The sequence below is a fragment of the Polyodon spathula genome, chromosome 5 (assembly GCF_017654505.1).
Source record: "Polyodon spathula isolate WHYD16114869_AA chromosome 5, ASM1765450v1, whole genome shotgun sequence".
Taxonomy (NCBI): domain Eukaryota; kingdom Metazoa; phylum Chordata; class Actinopteri; order Acipenseriformes; family Polyodontidae; genus Polyodon; species Polyodon spathula.
Window position 1 is genome coordinate 5452787 of NC_054538.1, and position 16573 is coordinate 5469359.

Below are 16573 nucleotides of genomic sequence, written 5' to 3' on the forward strand. Positions count from 1 at the left end.
GGAACACGCTGTCGTACACGTCGATCCAGAGCATCCCACACATGCTCAATGGGTGACATGTCTGGCGAGTATGCAGGCCATGGAAGAACTGGGACATTGTCAGCTTCCAGGAATTGTGTACAGATCCTTGCGACATGGGGCTGTGCATTATCATGCTGAAACATGAGGTGATGGCGGCGGATGAATGGCACGACAATGGGCCTCAGGATCTCGTCACGATATCTCTGTGCATTCAAACTGCCATCGATAAAATGCAATTGTGTTTGTTGTCCGTAGCTTATGCCTGCCCATACCATAACTGCACCGCCACCATGGGGCACTCTGTTCACAACGTTGACATCAGCAAACCGCTCGCCCACACAACGCCATACACGCTGTCTGCCATCTGCCTGCTACAGTTGAAACCGGGATTCATCTGTGAAGAGCACACTTCTCCAGCATGCCAGTGGTCATCAAAGCTGAGCATTTGCCACTGAAATCAGTTACGACGCCGAACTGCAGTCAGGTCAAGACCCTGGTGAGGACAACGAGCACGCAGATGAGCTCCCTAGACGGTTTCTGACAGTTTGTGCAGAAATTCTTCAGTTGTGCAAACCCACAGTTTCATCAGCTGTCCGAGTGGCTGGTCTCAGACGATCCCGCAGGTGAAGAAGCCGGATGTGGAGGTCCTGGGCTGGCGTGGTTACACGTGGTCTGTGGTTGTGAGACCGGTTGGACGTACTGTCAAATTCTCTAAAACGACGTTGGAGGCGGCTTACGGTAGAGAAATGAACATTCAATTCTGTGGCAACAGCTCTGGTGGACATTCCTGCAGTCAGCATGCCAATTGCACGTTCCCTCAAAACTTGAGACATCTGTGGCATTGTGTTGTGTGACAAAACTGCACATTTTAGCGAGGGCTTTTATTGTCCCCAGCATAAGGTGCACCTGTGTAATGATCATGCTGTTTAATCAGCTTCTTGATAGCCACACCTGTCAGATGGATGGATTATCTTGGTAAAGGAGAAATGCTCACTAACAGGGATGTAAACAAATTTGTGCACAAAATTTGAGAGAAATAAGCTTTTTGTGCATATGGAAAATCTCTGGGATCTTATTTCAGCTCATGAAACATGGGACCAACACTTTACATGTTGCGTTTATATTTTTGTTCGGTGTACAATTCCTTCTGAAGCATTTCTTGTCTCTTTTGAAGTGGAGAGTTGGTATACTAATATACAGCATGAAGGTGGGTTAACGGTTAAACCCAAGGATTTCTTACTGGAATTGACTATATTAATTCTAAAATCTAATAATTTTGCCATCATTATTACTTGCGAATCCAAGTTACAGAAATGGGCTCGTCATTTGCCACAAACTATGCAAATCTACAGTATATATGGGATATTGGGAAAAACTATATATTAATGACACTGCCTGTAACCCACTGCTGTGTAATGTTCTATTTTGGAAAAGATACAGAATATCCTCTTAATACGGGCTGGTTCTGAGATTGATCTATTTCTGTTTAAAAATGACATAAACAATACTTATCCTACTCTAAAACTTACAATAGAATAGAGTCAAACTGAAATACATTTTCTAGATCTGTTAATTTCTACAAATATTGATGGTGAGCTCAACACACCGATCTTTTGTAAAACTACAGATAGAAACACAATTTTGCACGCAGACAGTGACCTATGATTAACATGATTAAAAATATACCATATGGTAAATGTATACGCTTTAAAAGAATATGCAGTAATATGTCAGATTACGAAACTCAAAAACTCGCTAAAGACGTGTAGAATCGTTTTTTTATCTAGAGGTTACAAAGGAAAGATAATTCAAAACAGCATATAATAGATCAGAAGTAATAACACGAAGTGAGCAAAGATTAATAATGAGTCGACAGAAGAGAGGATCACTTTTCTAACTGAACATAACTATATCTCTAATGACATTAAGAGAATCACTTCGAAACACGTCATATTTACTGACATGCCCTTGTGGCTTGGCTTATATTTAGGGCTTCTGATTTTTGGTTTTAACCGACAAAACCCGATAAAACATCCCGATATAAAAAAAATTTAATCAGTGCACAGACAATAAACACCGGAATACACCAGAAAAACTGGGCGATGTGAGATTATTTTGAACTAATGTTTGTATATCCTGTATTACATCAATTGTTTAATGTAATATCTTGATTGCTAATTTGTACTTTTGTATTTTTAACATCACATAAAGTACTGATGTACTATTCTGGTTGTCCATAATAAAGTACTATATAAATAATTAACACAATGATTATTTAATTATTAAGAGCCGAGGGAACGATCTAACATCAAAATATATCAAATGATTGATTAATTGGTTCGTACATATATATGGTCATAGCTGCTCCCCAATTGATAATCCCTGTGGACCTGATGATGACACGTTAAGTGTCAAAACACGTTGCTGTTTGTTTTCTTTTAAAATGTTTTAACAAAAAAAAAAAAAAAACTGATACAAAATAGCAGTGTTCATGTTTTAAGTTAAAATGATGTGTTGAGAGTATGGTCAAGTGTGTCTGTGGACTTCGACTGGTAAACTTTTGTCAATATATATATATATATATATATATATATATATACTTATATATATATATATATATATATATATATATAGAGGAGAGAGAAAAATGTAATCCAGGAGGGGCTGAAGGACTACATCCTCCCACCCAGGGGAGGGAGGGTGGATGAGGTTCCCCTGGCTCTAATTATGAATTAATGCCACCTACCTGAAAAATCTTTTTCAGTAATTATATATATAATATAATATATATATTATATATATATATAATATATATATATAAAACACACACATTTTTCTGTATGCTTAAGATGCTTGTGGACATAAATGTGGCTGGCGGTACCACTAAAACACTGTATTTAGATACTGGGTAAAATAAAATTACATGCTTTTGAAAAATGTGTGTTTTACGGTCTCCTTGGATTTTGTTTTGTTGTTTTACCACATTATATATCACTGTCAGTTTATGCATGTTGTCATATGATTTGAATTAGGGTCTCAATTGAGAAAAATCAACTTTATTAGAGGGAAAATCTCCTTTCAGATTTATAATAACAGAAGATTATTCCAAGCCTTGTGAAACACAATGAAGTGTTGAAAAAATGACGATCCTGCTTTATATCTCACAGTACCTCATCTTTTGCCTTGGGGTACAAGCAATTAAATAATATACAGCTATAGCCAAAAGTTTAGCATCACCCAGAATTTTAGGACTGAGTTTCTTTTTAAAACTATATGAACATAATTTAGATCATGTAATCAAAGAAACTACAAAAGGATATAGCCGTAATAGTTGTACAGTATTTCATGTTAAATTTATTTGTCAGTTTTTTCGGTGAAACACAAATCAATGTATAACTCAATATTATAACGTAACATTCAAGGCTCTACATTTAGATTTTTTACTACTGGCCCCTTGGGCCACTGAGGTAGTGTTTTTCCCGGCCCGGATACAATTTGGTCTGGTACGGAACCCGTTGTGTCCCAAATCAACACGTTAAACAATTCGATCCGTTGTCCAGCTTCCGCTTGGCGTACCTGGGCATCCATCTGTGCTCTTTTTGTTCATGCTGCAGTCACAGCAGCAGTCAAAGACCTGCTATCCTGCGAACTATTACTGTGAGACTGGATATGAGGGCAACTAAATGCTGAATTGCCACCAATTGCAGATTAAACAGCAGCAAGTCTGGGTAACTGACATTTGTTTCACTGTCATTATGAAGCCAGATTAAGTCTTTCTTCTGCTCCAGATTTTTGTCTTTTTTCGTAACGTGTTTCTTTATCATTATTGATTTAAACACTTTTGGCTTATTGGTGCAGTTGGTTGCTTAGTTTAAAAAAAAAAAAAAAAACTGTAAAAAATTGCCATGTCGAGGTAATGAGTATTACCAGCTGCACTTTAGCGCTTAGTCTCAGAAAGTGACTGTACAACACATAGTACGTGCGGCAGGAATGTTCAGACGAGTTCAATTACGTCGTTATCGGGGGCGGGTATGTTTTTAAAAATGGGTTTGTAAATTTTTTTTTTTTTTTTCCCAGCTTTTTTGCACATTGACCCATTTTCCTGCGTTCATAAAACAGAAGCCATGTCAACTATACTATATACATTATACAGTTAAAAAAATATTACCGACCCAGTTGGGCCTGTGGTGCTTCATAACTACCGGCCAAACTGCGCTCTCTACCGGCCACGGGTCGCCGGGCCATGGTTAATGTCGAACCCTGACATTATTCAGCAGGTTTCATTCGACTTTATGAAGTGGAAGTAGTTAATTTTATAGGCTAATGTGAAATGTTTGGCCACAACTGTACTGTACCTACTCACAGGTACTGCATCACGAGCCTCTTTAGAAAACCATGAGATCAAAGTTCCAGTAGCCTCAGCACAAAAATAACAGGTTTGGAGTAAGAAACAAATTATGTTACTGTTATTTGGAAACCATCATTCAGTAGTACAATCAGTAACCAATGTCCTAATCGGACAGGTAATAATCAACATTATAAAGTGGCAGGAACAGAGGGAGAAATCTCACTGGCTAACAAAGTGTTCCAACCTGTGCAGTGATGTCATCATACAAGCACAGCCTGGAACTTTGGCTGACTCACTTGACAACACGGGTGGGGTAGGGTTGGGGTGCAATTTTATAAACACAATAGTACACTCCAGCGTGTTCAAATATGGGTCAATATCCACAGACCTGGGCTGTTTATTTATACACCCTGTCCTGCATTTGCAAAAGTGTGCAGAATATTCACTAAAGGCTTCAAATGCAACCAGAACAACACATGTGCTAGTAGTATAGAATATTATACTGTGTGTTAATAGTATACTACATACTAGATTAATGAATGTTAAGTCCAGGCTTGTTGCTTCTCTACCGTCATTCTTTCTTGAATGGTTAAGACTGCATTAGCTTATCAGATCACAGAAGCCAGGTTTGGGCCTTGTCAGCACTTGCAAGTCAAAATACTGTATACTGTATACCCAGATATATCTGAATAGATAATCGTCTCTTTAAAAATTTGCGAAATATTGTAATGAGCAAGACAACCGACAAGTAGAATGGTACCCAGACAATTGCGGATGGGGAGTTTGTTGCTGGACAACTTCCCTCAGACTAATTATCTCCCGAAATACCCTGGTACACCTGAATAGATCAATCAGTACGTTCACATGACAAAGCTTTTTCCGAAAAGTAATGTTTTCGGAAAACTGAATCAGAAAACTGATTTTCTTAGAACGTGACTTTTCTTTACATGATTAACGATAAAATCTAATTAGAATTCAACTGTATACGTGGATTGAAGTTTTCGGAAAACGCAGGATATTTTCACATGCAAAGTACTGTTGTAGCCTAAGTACGATTTGAACAGACCAGACATTTCTGTGACAGAACGAAGACCAATCCAATTACTCAAGTGTCAGGTCTGAAATTCAAAGATTACTATCCTGCACCTCTATTCAGATTCCCCACAATGTGCAATCAGCCTTTACAACAGCTCTTCCTGTTCTATATTACCAGTTTCTTTTGCAGACATTATTTTAAATTATCACGTCATTTTAAAACTGGAAAATATTTGCTGCTTCACCATGGGCTATTAACAAATACATAGGGACTTTAACAAATGTATTACTTTATCCCTAATTAGACAAATGGATGCATGCAGACTGACTACAGATTATTAGTATTTTCTTTGTTTTCTAAAACCATGTACAGGAGAAAGGGGTCAAAGTGTGCACATGCGCAGTGTGCTATTTCAGTAGGTTTTCCGAAAAGTGTGTTTACATGACATACATGTTGTTAGTTTTCGGAATTTAATCGGAAATTTCTAGGTGCTGTTTTCCAAAAACTGAATTTTGGAATATTACGATATATTTTCAGAAAACTGTGTTTATATGACTTTTGATATCGGAATAGGTTTTCCAAAAAATATCGGAATTCTTATGCTCATGTAAATGCACTGAGTGCCTCCTCTTTAAAAATATGTTAAAGATTTTAATGAATAATCCGTCTCACATACAGTGGTACCATAAATAGGTACCACTGTACGTGAGATGGATTGTTCATTTTGTGTTCTCTATTTTACCCCAACAAACAATTTCCTGAGATGTGACTGCAAAGACTGGTACAATATCCAACGCAGGTACAATATCCAACGCAGTGTTAGTGTTATTTCCGATGGTAAAAACAAAGAGGAAATGCCAGTAAATCTGCATTGGTAGTAAGTGTACCATGTTTGGAATACCACAGCACTTGTTGGAGAGACTGTTCATAACAATTTTCTGCATATTTTTAAAGAGGAGACGTTTACTATTCAGGGATACCGAGGTATTTAATGAGCAAGTAATCTGGGTGAATTATCCAGCAACAAACTCTCCATCCGCAGTTGTGCCGCTTTCCTAGAAAAAGGAGAACATTTTGGGACACTATTCATAGATAGCAGAGTATTTAGTAAGGGGTCTGAGTGAAAAAACAGGCAATACAATCCCCACTGCTGTAGTGGAAAAGGCACTTGCTGTCTGTTAGTTCCTTCCTATATGCATATCTTGTGACACATTTTGTTTGGCCAATGGTATGCAGTGTTTTTTTGTTTGTTTTAAATAACTTTGTATGTACATATTTTTAACCTTTGTAAATAACACTTCATGTTAGTTATTAATAGGGTGTAAATAACACTTCATGTTAGTTATTAATAGGGTGTAACAAGTACCCACTGTAAGTTTGTCTTCAGTAAGCGAGGCACTTGTGGGCTTCCAGGATATTCCAGTCTATGCCATACTTACTTGAGGCCCTTCCTGAATAAATAAATATAACATTTTAAGTAAGCTTAAAATGTTCAGTGTTTACATCAGCGGAGATCTGTGAAAAGACATATTTGGGGTATTTTTGGAGTTCAGATGCTAAATATTTGAAAATAATTTTTTTTTTTTTTTTTTGTAAAACCCAACCACTAACTTCCTAGAACAGTTTGTCACTGGAAGCCTGGTGGGTCAGTTTCTGCTTGTACTGGTAAATATGGACTTTAATGACACACACTATACAATGGTAGCTGTTAAGTGAATTCTGAATGCTCATTTAGAATACATTACGGAATTTTAGCGCCATCGTTAAAAACTTTTGTCTTGCAGACTAATTTCCCATCATACAGAGGGTTTTCATTATCTCAGATAAAAAGAACATGTACAGTATTTAGAGACAATGTTGAAACAGTATGCTGAAAGAATGCAGGTAGGACAGAAATCCACATTCACGTTTGAGCTTTTGAAAGGATGTTGGATACTACTGGCTGGTTTCACAGATTCAGATTAATGCCAATCTTGGACTACACCATGTTAATTTAGGTAAGGTAGTCCAAGACTAGTGCTAATCGAGGTCTGTGAAACTAGTTGGAAAAGTTCAGAAAAGTTTTTTTTCAAGGTCTTTTGTTTATGATCCTCAATCCTGTATATTTAATGGAGGTTGACTGCCAATACAACTGCCAAGAGTTGAACCCAGCCTAAAATTAGAATAATGAAGGTGTTGTACTTTTGAAATTTTTGTGAACCAACCTTTCCCTCCCTCCCTGTTGAAAAGGCCAAGATATTCTGAAATAACGTGGCCTAATGTTACCTTGGAAATAGAAATTTTCATAAACAGCAGTCTGCACAACCCATTTTAAATCCACTACATTTAAAGCAAGTATTTTGGAGTTAGATATAAAGTACCGGCAAAAAATCATACTGGTTTAAATCGATCAAAGCTGAATTATCTATCACCTCAATAGCTGTAAGGAAAGTTTCCTCTTTTGGACCACATGTTAGGACATGTGGTGCAGCAGAGCAGGGGTAGAAATTCTATCCAGTATTCTGCTTTCACATTGTAAAACAGATCTTTATCAAGTGAGTTTGAACTATCTTTATGAAGTAAGACTTTTTAAAATTTGCAGTGAATGGGAATGTAGAATGGGAGTATTTTAGCAAGAATTCATTTAAAACCATGTGAGTAATTCTTGGGATTTAACGTATGGCGACATTATTTTCTAACTGTAACGCTAAAGTGAGAGCTGAAGGAAGCATTTGACTTTCTGAACAAAAACAAGGTTAGTTCAAATACCAAAACATCTCCACCGAACCTTCTGAGCCTGGGCTTTTACACCAAACTCCAATGCACATGCAATATATTCCACAGGAAAAGGGCATGGGAACGATTCTTGTTTCTAGACACGTGTCTTTTCAGAAAACACTGCAACTCCTATGTGGTTTAAAAGCGAGAATAAAAGGAAGGGAGCTGAAACCCACAAAACTGTTAAAAGGCCAGTATGATCTTTCAGACTCCATCATTTAGTTAACAACAGTTCACCCTGGACGATCCTGGCACTTTCAACTTCTTTCGTGGGCAATAAAAGCCACAATGATTTTGAACTGAAATGTTCAATAACAAAAATTAGGGTTACGCTCAACCAATAAAACACATGTGTTGGCCTGAAGTTTAGAAGGCAGATCTAAACATCAAGCATTAGCTTGTCCCGCAGTTAAGGGAAATTTGGTATAAATTTAGCATATGAAAGACTGGTCAACCTTATTTATAAAACGCTTAATGGGAAAGAGGAAAAAACAAGCAAACTACTGTCTAGTAATGTCTACTACTGCTATGACAGTTTAGTTCCATATCCCTTATTCCTGGATGTCAGCGTTAAATAATGCAATTTATGTTTTGTTGTTTGTACGCAGAAGAAAGTTGCACAAGGGACTGAAACATCTGTCTTAGCACAGATGCAAGTTATCCTGTTCATTGTGTACCTGACAATAAATGTTTTGTCAATTAAAAACTGAGTTAGTCTTGGGTCTGACTTCTTGTCCATTGAGAGTCTTTTGCATGAATACATCAGAGCAGTGGTTTTCAAATATGAGTTTTAAAGGGCCAAATTTGTGACCCTGAAACACGACATGGGGCCACAGCAGGTGCAAATCAGTCTGTTTTGAGAAGCCCCCCCCCCCACCAGTTCTTTTCAGTTACACAGTGCTCTATAGATTTTTATAACACATAATCAATGCATCATCAACTGCACAGGTGGCAGAATTCATTTTAATGCAATTCACAGTGGCGTTGTGTACGTTGCATTTTTTGCAAACTGCCGTCCATGTTGTCCATCAACAGTCCAAAGCATCTTTGGCCATTGTTCCATAGTCCAATTTCTGTGTTCTTGTGCATATTTTAGCCTTTTAGTCTTGTTCCCCTTTCATAAGAGAAGTATTCTTAATGCAACACATCCTTTAAGTCCTGATTTCAAGAGCGACCTTAGTACGGTTGATTTGATGGACGACACATGTGCCTTCTGCCAGTTCTGTTGTCAATTCAACTCTTGTCTTCTTTCTATTCCTTAAGGACATTATCTTCAAATACTGCTCATTCTTGTTAGACAACTTTTTGAGTCTTCCAGTCCTGGGTTTGTCAATTACAGATGATGTTTCTCTGTACTGGTTGATTATGCTTCAGATACCACACATTGAAAATCAAGTGATGTGAGCTATTTCACTCAATGTTTTTGATTCTTTATAGTAGAATACACTAGTCAAGGCTTTGAGTAAATTGTTCATGCTCATAATGCATCATAGTTTAAAAATGCAACATGTCTAAGATTTTTGCACAGCATTGTGTATACATACAGTCAAAAGTTTGAGTACTAGGTTTTTCTCATAATTGACAATGTTTTACGTCGTATACGTTTCTGTAAATACTTGAAAATGAAAACACATGTTACAATATACAAAACAAAACATGAGGAGTATCAAAGCAATGTTCAAGAAAACTGAAAATTGTCACTAAATCTTGGATTCCTCAAAATAGCCACCCTTTGCCTTAATAACAGCCTCACAAATACGAGGCATTCGGTTAACAAGTTTCAGCAGAAAATCACCCGACATGTCTTCCCAGCTCTTCTGCAGCAATTCCCAGAGGTGTAGGGCACTTTTGTGTAGCTTTGCTTTGACTCTTCTGTCCAGTTCGTCCCATACAAGTTCTATGGGATTGAGGTCTGCAGACTGGGCAGGCCAGGTCATTAGATTGAGTTGTCCTTCACTTTCCTTTTTCGCCAGATAGTTCTTGCACAATTTTGAGGTGTGTTTCGGGTCATTATCTTGCTGAAGAATGAAGGACTGCCCAACTAGCCGTAATCCTGATGGAATGGCATGCCTCTGAAGAATGCTATGACAGCCATGCTGGTTGAGCTTGCCAACTCTGTCACCAGAAAAGCAACCCCAGACCATGACACTGCCTCCTTCATGCTTGACAGTGGGAACCACACATGCAGAACTCATGCGCTCACCCTCTCTGCGTCTTACAAATACTCGGCGGTTGGACCCAAATATTTCAGAATTTGACTCATCAGTCCATAAGACCGACTTCCACTCCTCAAATGTCCAGTTTCTGTGTATTTTGACCCAGGCAAGTCTCTTCCTCTTATTCTGCGCTCTTAATGTTTTCTTTGCAGCAATTCTTCCAGTTAGGCCAGCTTCACTTAATTTCCTCTGAACAGGTGATGTTGAAACATATGTACTTCTAGTAACATTTAGCTGAGCTTGTATTTCAGGGGCAGTTAATCGCCGGATTCGCAGACTTGTGACTTGAATGAACTCGTTATCTGATTCTGAGGTCACCCTTGGCCTGCCTGACCTTGTTTGGTCCTCATGAGTTCCAGTTTCTTCAAATCATTTGATGGTCTTGGCCACAGCAGTTACAGACACTTGAAAAATTCTTGCGATTTGTCTTAAAGATTGACCTTCATTTTTTAAAGTAATTTTTTTCTTTGCTTAACTGAGCGTATTTTGCCATTTTAAGTGTTTATAGACAAGTTTATTCAGTTAAAAGCATAGATAATCATGAAAAACCTGGTTTCAAGCAGGTGTACTCAAACTTTTGACTGGTACTGATATATATATATATATATATATATATATATATATATATATATATATATATATATATATATATATATATATATATATATATATATACATTACACATGTATGTTAAACAGCCTTCTTTGCACACTGTCCCCGGATTGAGTTTAGCAAGTTCTATTTTATAACATTCGAATGTGAAAGCACACATAATGAATGCATAGGTACAGTATACAGTAGGCAACATGCACCGTTGATGCACACATTGTAGTAAAACACTCTGATAAACCTCTTTCTTGTGTGCTCTGCACCTCTCTTCTAAGGGACTGGCTCAGCCTGTAGTACCTGCCTCTCCATTTGGTACTCCATGTCAAGGAGATAGTCTTGTTTGTGCTTGTGTATTATCAGACCAGACCATAAATAATCACACTAGGGGGCTTGAAGTAAGCCTGCAATATAACCTGCATCAGACAAGAACAATATTGTTTTGATATGTTGGGATCTTGCAATCAATTGAACTAAGCAAACAAACTACAGAATATCCTACCAAACAATTTCATGAGAAGCAGATTTATCATTTAATTATCACAATGAGAATGATTATTATTTTAAGCTACATAGGTCAACATTTATGCATATCCATTGTCTCAGTTTCTCATAAAATGCCATAATTTATATTTCTTCTACTGTTAAAGATAATAATTATGTTTTTCACAGGTAGTAATTCAAATACCAATCTATATAATTATCATATTACAATTTAAACTTCTGGTATAAGAAAAAAATGCCTGCATTCCAAGAAAACCAAAAATTGCACATAAATGATAATTAGAATGTTTGTTTTAAAAAAACCCAAAATAACATACACCTTTCGGATTAATTACTTTGTATACAGTACATAGCAGGCACAGTTTCACAAAATGTTTACCTTCAGCAAAACTTAAGATTATTATTATTTTTTTTTTATTTTATTAATAATTGGACTTGGACATCGAGATGTCAAAAAGCATTACATATGTTAAGATTTACTGCAGCCTTAATTGTAGTACAAACCGATCTTTACTTTTCCAATGATACAGAAAGTTCCCAGTTCTCTGTACTCTTAAAACTAAGACTCAAAGATTAAGTGCCAACATGCACCATCTGTAGTTGCTTTTGTGACTTTATCACTCACCAACCAGAACCTGTGCAGAAAAAAATCAAGTAAAAATCCTCCCACAAATACCCCCTGGAAAAGCATTCCCTTCCAGCTGCACCCTGCAAATACTGAAACCTGTGACTGGAAAGAGCACGACTTCCGGCATGAGAATGAATGAGAATGAATGTGCAGTACAACGGCATCGGACTGCGCGGGACAGTGCTTCCTCATGCATCCTTCGTAATGACATGGAAGCAAACTGGTCTGTCACAAGAACAATGCAAGAAAACCACTCTGTCAAAAAATGGCATTGGAGATGTACTGTCTCTGATGTTAAAGCTGCATTCCAAACTGCTGTTCAGTAAGTTCAATTATCTGAAATGTTGACAGAGTTAAGAACTTCTTTAGTAAGTGTGTTGATTATAGAGCGCCAGACAGTAATTGTAGAGGGGAAATTAACCAACATCGATAGGACATTAAACTGCGAATCTCAGTCAAAACTACAAATTATCTGATTAAATAAAAACTAAAGAAAAAGTAGACTGTAAATACCTATAATGGTAAAATTGTATTTTGCTTCATGTTTAATCCACATTAAAAGCAAGTATTACAGACTACATGGATTAGCCATTAGCCACTACCTGCCCATTAAAAACCCTATATTCCTTGCCTCTATCTTAATGTTTTTTGCTTATTTGTTTATTACATGTGGTCATAATAAAAAATAAACACATTGCAGTGTGATTTAAGGCAGGGTAGTGTGGGCAAAAGTAATGCAGGACTAACGATTGCTGGAGGAAGAACCCAATTATCACAGAGGCTAAACTCTTAAAAATATAACCCTACTGTGGCACGTATGTTCCAATAACAGCAAGAAAGTAGCCACTCCAAGCAAGCAACACCTCATAAACAGCACCCTCTGCTGTATCAGAGTGGCACTGCAGCCCTTCAAATACTAAATACAGACACACCTGTCCTGTTAAAAAATAGAGTGGCAGATACATTGTTTTCAGTATAAACAGTACTGTCTCTACAGTGTAACCAGGAGGCTGGAGCCTCTAGTGCAAGTCAGGCACTACAGCTGCTAGTCTCTTCGTATTGAAAGAAGACTAACTGTCAGTCTGACTGGGCTTACCTCCTGACTGTCCACAGTCTCCGTCAATTATTTGAATTAAAGGCAAATAAAGATATTAATGGACATCTTTGGTCACATCATTGCTTGGCATCAAGCACAATGCATTAATTTAATCGAGGGGGCTATAAATTGGGAGACCAAAGACAAACATGATGTGGACTTCAATACAAACTCAATACTGAATTACTTGCTTGTGTTTTGTTCATTCATTCAATTTAACAAACACTACACATAGTAAATCCTAACATTTGCAAAGGGGCTAACTATAGTTTGTATGACTGAAGAGTTGAAATAGCATACTTAACTTGACAATGCTTTCCCCCACCCCCCAGCAGAACCATTAAACGTTGCCCCTGAAACATTACTAATGGGGAGCAATGCATTCAGGCAGAGCCTTCATCAGCATAACGGATTTTCTTTCTATATTTTTTATTAGCAACAGTTCAATTTTATAGCATAGAAAGACATTAAAGATCTGTTATTGTAAATGCATTCAGTGCATTCAATTTTACAGTAGCAAGTTTTCGTGCTGCTTGCTCTCCTGTTTCATTTCAAGCTGGTTTACCCGAGCGTATTCGTTGTGTATTTTTCATTTAGGTCCTGAAAAGAAAATTCCAGCAATCAAAGTGATACTTAAAAATAACACAGACTTGTTTTCAAAAGACTGAAGAAATCAGGATCGATATTTATTTTATATAGTGCCTTTCATAGTGGACCACTATCACAAAGTGCTTTACAAGAGAGGGAGGAACCATGCATAAAACATTGAATATAGGCATATTACATTAAATACAAGGCTAGGATGTGAATTCTAAATACTGTGGATGTGTGTGTGTCATACAAAGATATGAATAAGATGGAGTAAAAAAACTGAAACAGCAATTTAGACAATAGCTAATAACTAATATGAGGCTTAGCGAGCAAAGTAACATCCAAATATTGCCACCTTGTCCGAAGACAAAAGTGCTGATATTTGATATGTATTATGAATGACATTTTAACAATTCAAACATGTGTTTGTAAGTCTTTTGATTATTATTACAGTAACATTACCATAATATAAAAAGACACAGGGTCACACGATGATAACCTAACACTGGTTCTGACCTCACAACCAGAGTAGACTTGCTATTTCATTTACCGTATACACAATCCTGTTGCAGTAGTTCAAAGTTATAAATGGACTACTTTATTGGCGTAAGGATATTTAATAAAAAACTAATAATTTTTTGTCCCAAACATGATTTATGCTTTTTTTTTTTCTCTTCAAATCCAGTTTGACCTGGATTATAAATGCAATAAGACCCAATGGGGTGTCTGTATTCGCTGAATATACAGACTTTATGTTTTAGTGTCTAAAAATGAAACATGCCTAAAACTGACAGGCCAGAGTTCATTCATCCCAGATGACACTGACACAGGGAATGCCAGACATTCGCACCGCGAGCAGCTACTGTCTGTATAAGTTACCTCTGTGGAACTCTCCAGTGAGAATAATAGGTGCAACAGACTGTTCTACTACCTGACCGGGAAGAATGAAGATGCCAATTCTGGGAATGCACCTTAGAAATGTAAACATATCAACAAGTTTTGGTAATAGATTGGAGTTTATGATGAGGACAAAGTACTGAAAGTTAGTTCTCATGATCCGGGAAGATAGGAAATAGCACAGCAAGGTGCAATACTTCTTTCAGGTATTGCCTTAACTTATATGGATGGGATACTGGTTCTTTAAAGAAACAACTTTAAATTCTAGGTATGACAGCACCAAATAAGGTTCTGCAATACTGAGAAAAATTATTCCAATGGTGTGACTCCAAAAAAAAAAAAAGAGTAAAATAGTGATGCATTTTAACAGTATTCACTCCCTTATTTTTTGAGTGATTGGACCTTAGCATTTCTGCTTATCTGAAGAAATGGTTAGTGTTTTTCAAACTGCATGAGACCACAGCTGCCTAGCAACAAACATAGATGAACACAATTCTTCACAAAGAAAAGAGGATCAAAGGAAAAAGTAAAACATCCAAGGTTGCATTCTTTGTTTACTTCCTATGTCACTTCATGTTCTTTTTAAGAGGCTTACTGAATTGTCAATCTGCTGCACCATGACTATTTTATACTGGTCGAATTCTACATGATATTAAGCTCATTATAAATATGAAATTATATACATATAGTCTTAAAAAACTAAATTACAGAAGCTGAACTTATACTGCTTTGATACTGCGGGTAGCATCTGGAGTATACATATAGACTATTTAATCATGTGCTACAAATGGTCGAGTGAAATAATGTTAGACCCTTACAAACTGCCCAGCTCCCAGTTACCCTGTTTATAGGTGGAAGGGTTACAAGGTTTAGTCAAGTAGAACATCATAACAGATGTGTGTTTTAGGACAGACAGTAGTAGCTGATTGTATTCCCTTATGTACAGTATTTTAAGAAGACAAATTGTGACCTGATCAAGTAGAAACATAACTGACCAGACAAAACTGTTTCAATTGCTCAGTCAAACGTTTTTAGTAGCAATGAACCGTGGTGCAATCGGTCCAGTAAAAGCGCAATTACACTATATGGCCACCAGGCGGCTAGTCAAAAACCCTGTTCGAATCAAACCTTAACCACAACAAGTTAAAAATCAGGACATTAGAATTAGAATGGCCGAAAAATTGATTGTTCACAGCCATCCTAATTAGTGACATTACCACAGCCATCCACGAGAGTATTCTGTTTAGTACATTCCACGAGAGTATTCTGTTTAGTACATTCCACGAGAGTATTCTGTTTAGTACATTCCACGAGCGTATTCTGTTTAGTACAAGTACAATGTAAGAGTGTGAGGTGGCCTAAACTTAACAGCTGAATTAAGAGAATTATTGGGATATTTTACTTAAGCAAACAATAAAAATCATAAGAAAAACACACATTATAGGGATAGAGGTTCTGTTATGTGAAGGCTGATGTCTCTAGTGATTTATAAACCTGCTGCCCTCAGTCTGCTTAGAAAGTTAGTGGGCCTGATTTATAAAGGCTGTTATACAAAAAAACAAATTACAGAAAAAAAAAAAATACAAGCAAGTAACAAAACAAAGTGTATTAAAAGGACTCCGAATTATGCCAAAGTTCTTTACTACTAGCTGTGTAACATTAACAGTTTAAATTTCCTTTCACAAAAACTGGTGTAAATTGCATTTGTGTCATTTGACATTTGTATTATTCCAGCTAATGGAATAAAGCTAAATCCAAAAAGAGATTGAGACAACAAGAAAAGGGCACCATGATGGCGGGTCTTCACCAAATTGACTCTTTTATAGGAACAGCACATTTGTTTTTGTTGGTTTTCTTGTTATTTGCTTTTTTC

The 16573-nt window shown here is 36.9% G+C and overlaps 1 protein-coding gene across 1 annotated transcript in view; it reads right to left on the minus strand.

Annotated features, from left to right (window-relative positions):
- The window catches only part of nt5dc1 (5'-nucleotidase domain containing 1), a 127539-nt gene that overhangs the window by 94231 nt on the left and 16735 nt on the right, over positions 1-16573 (minus strand). The window lies entirely within an intron of this gene.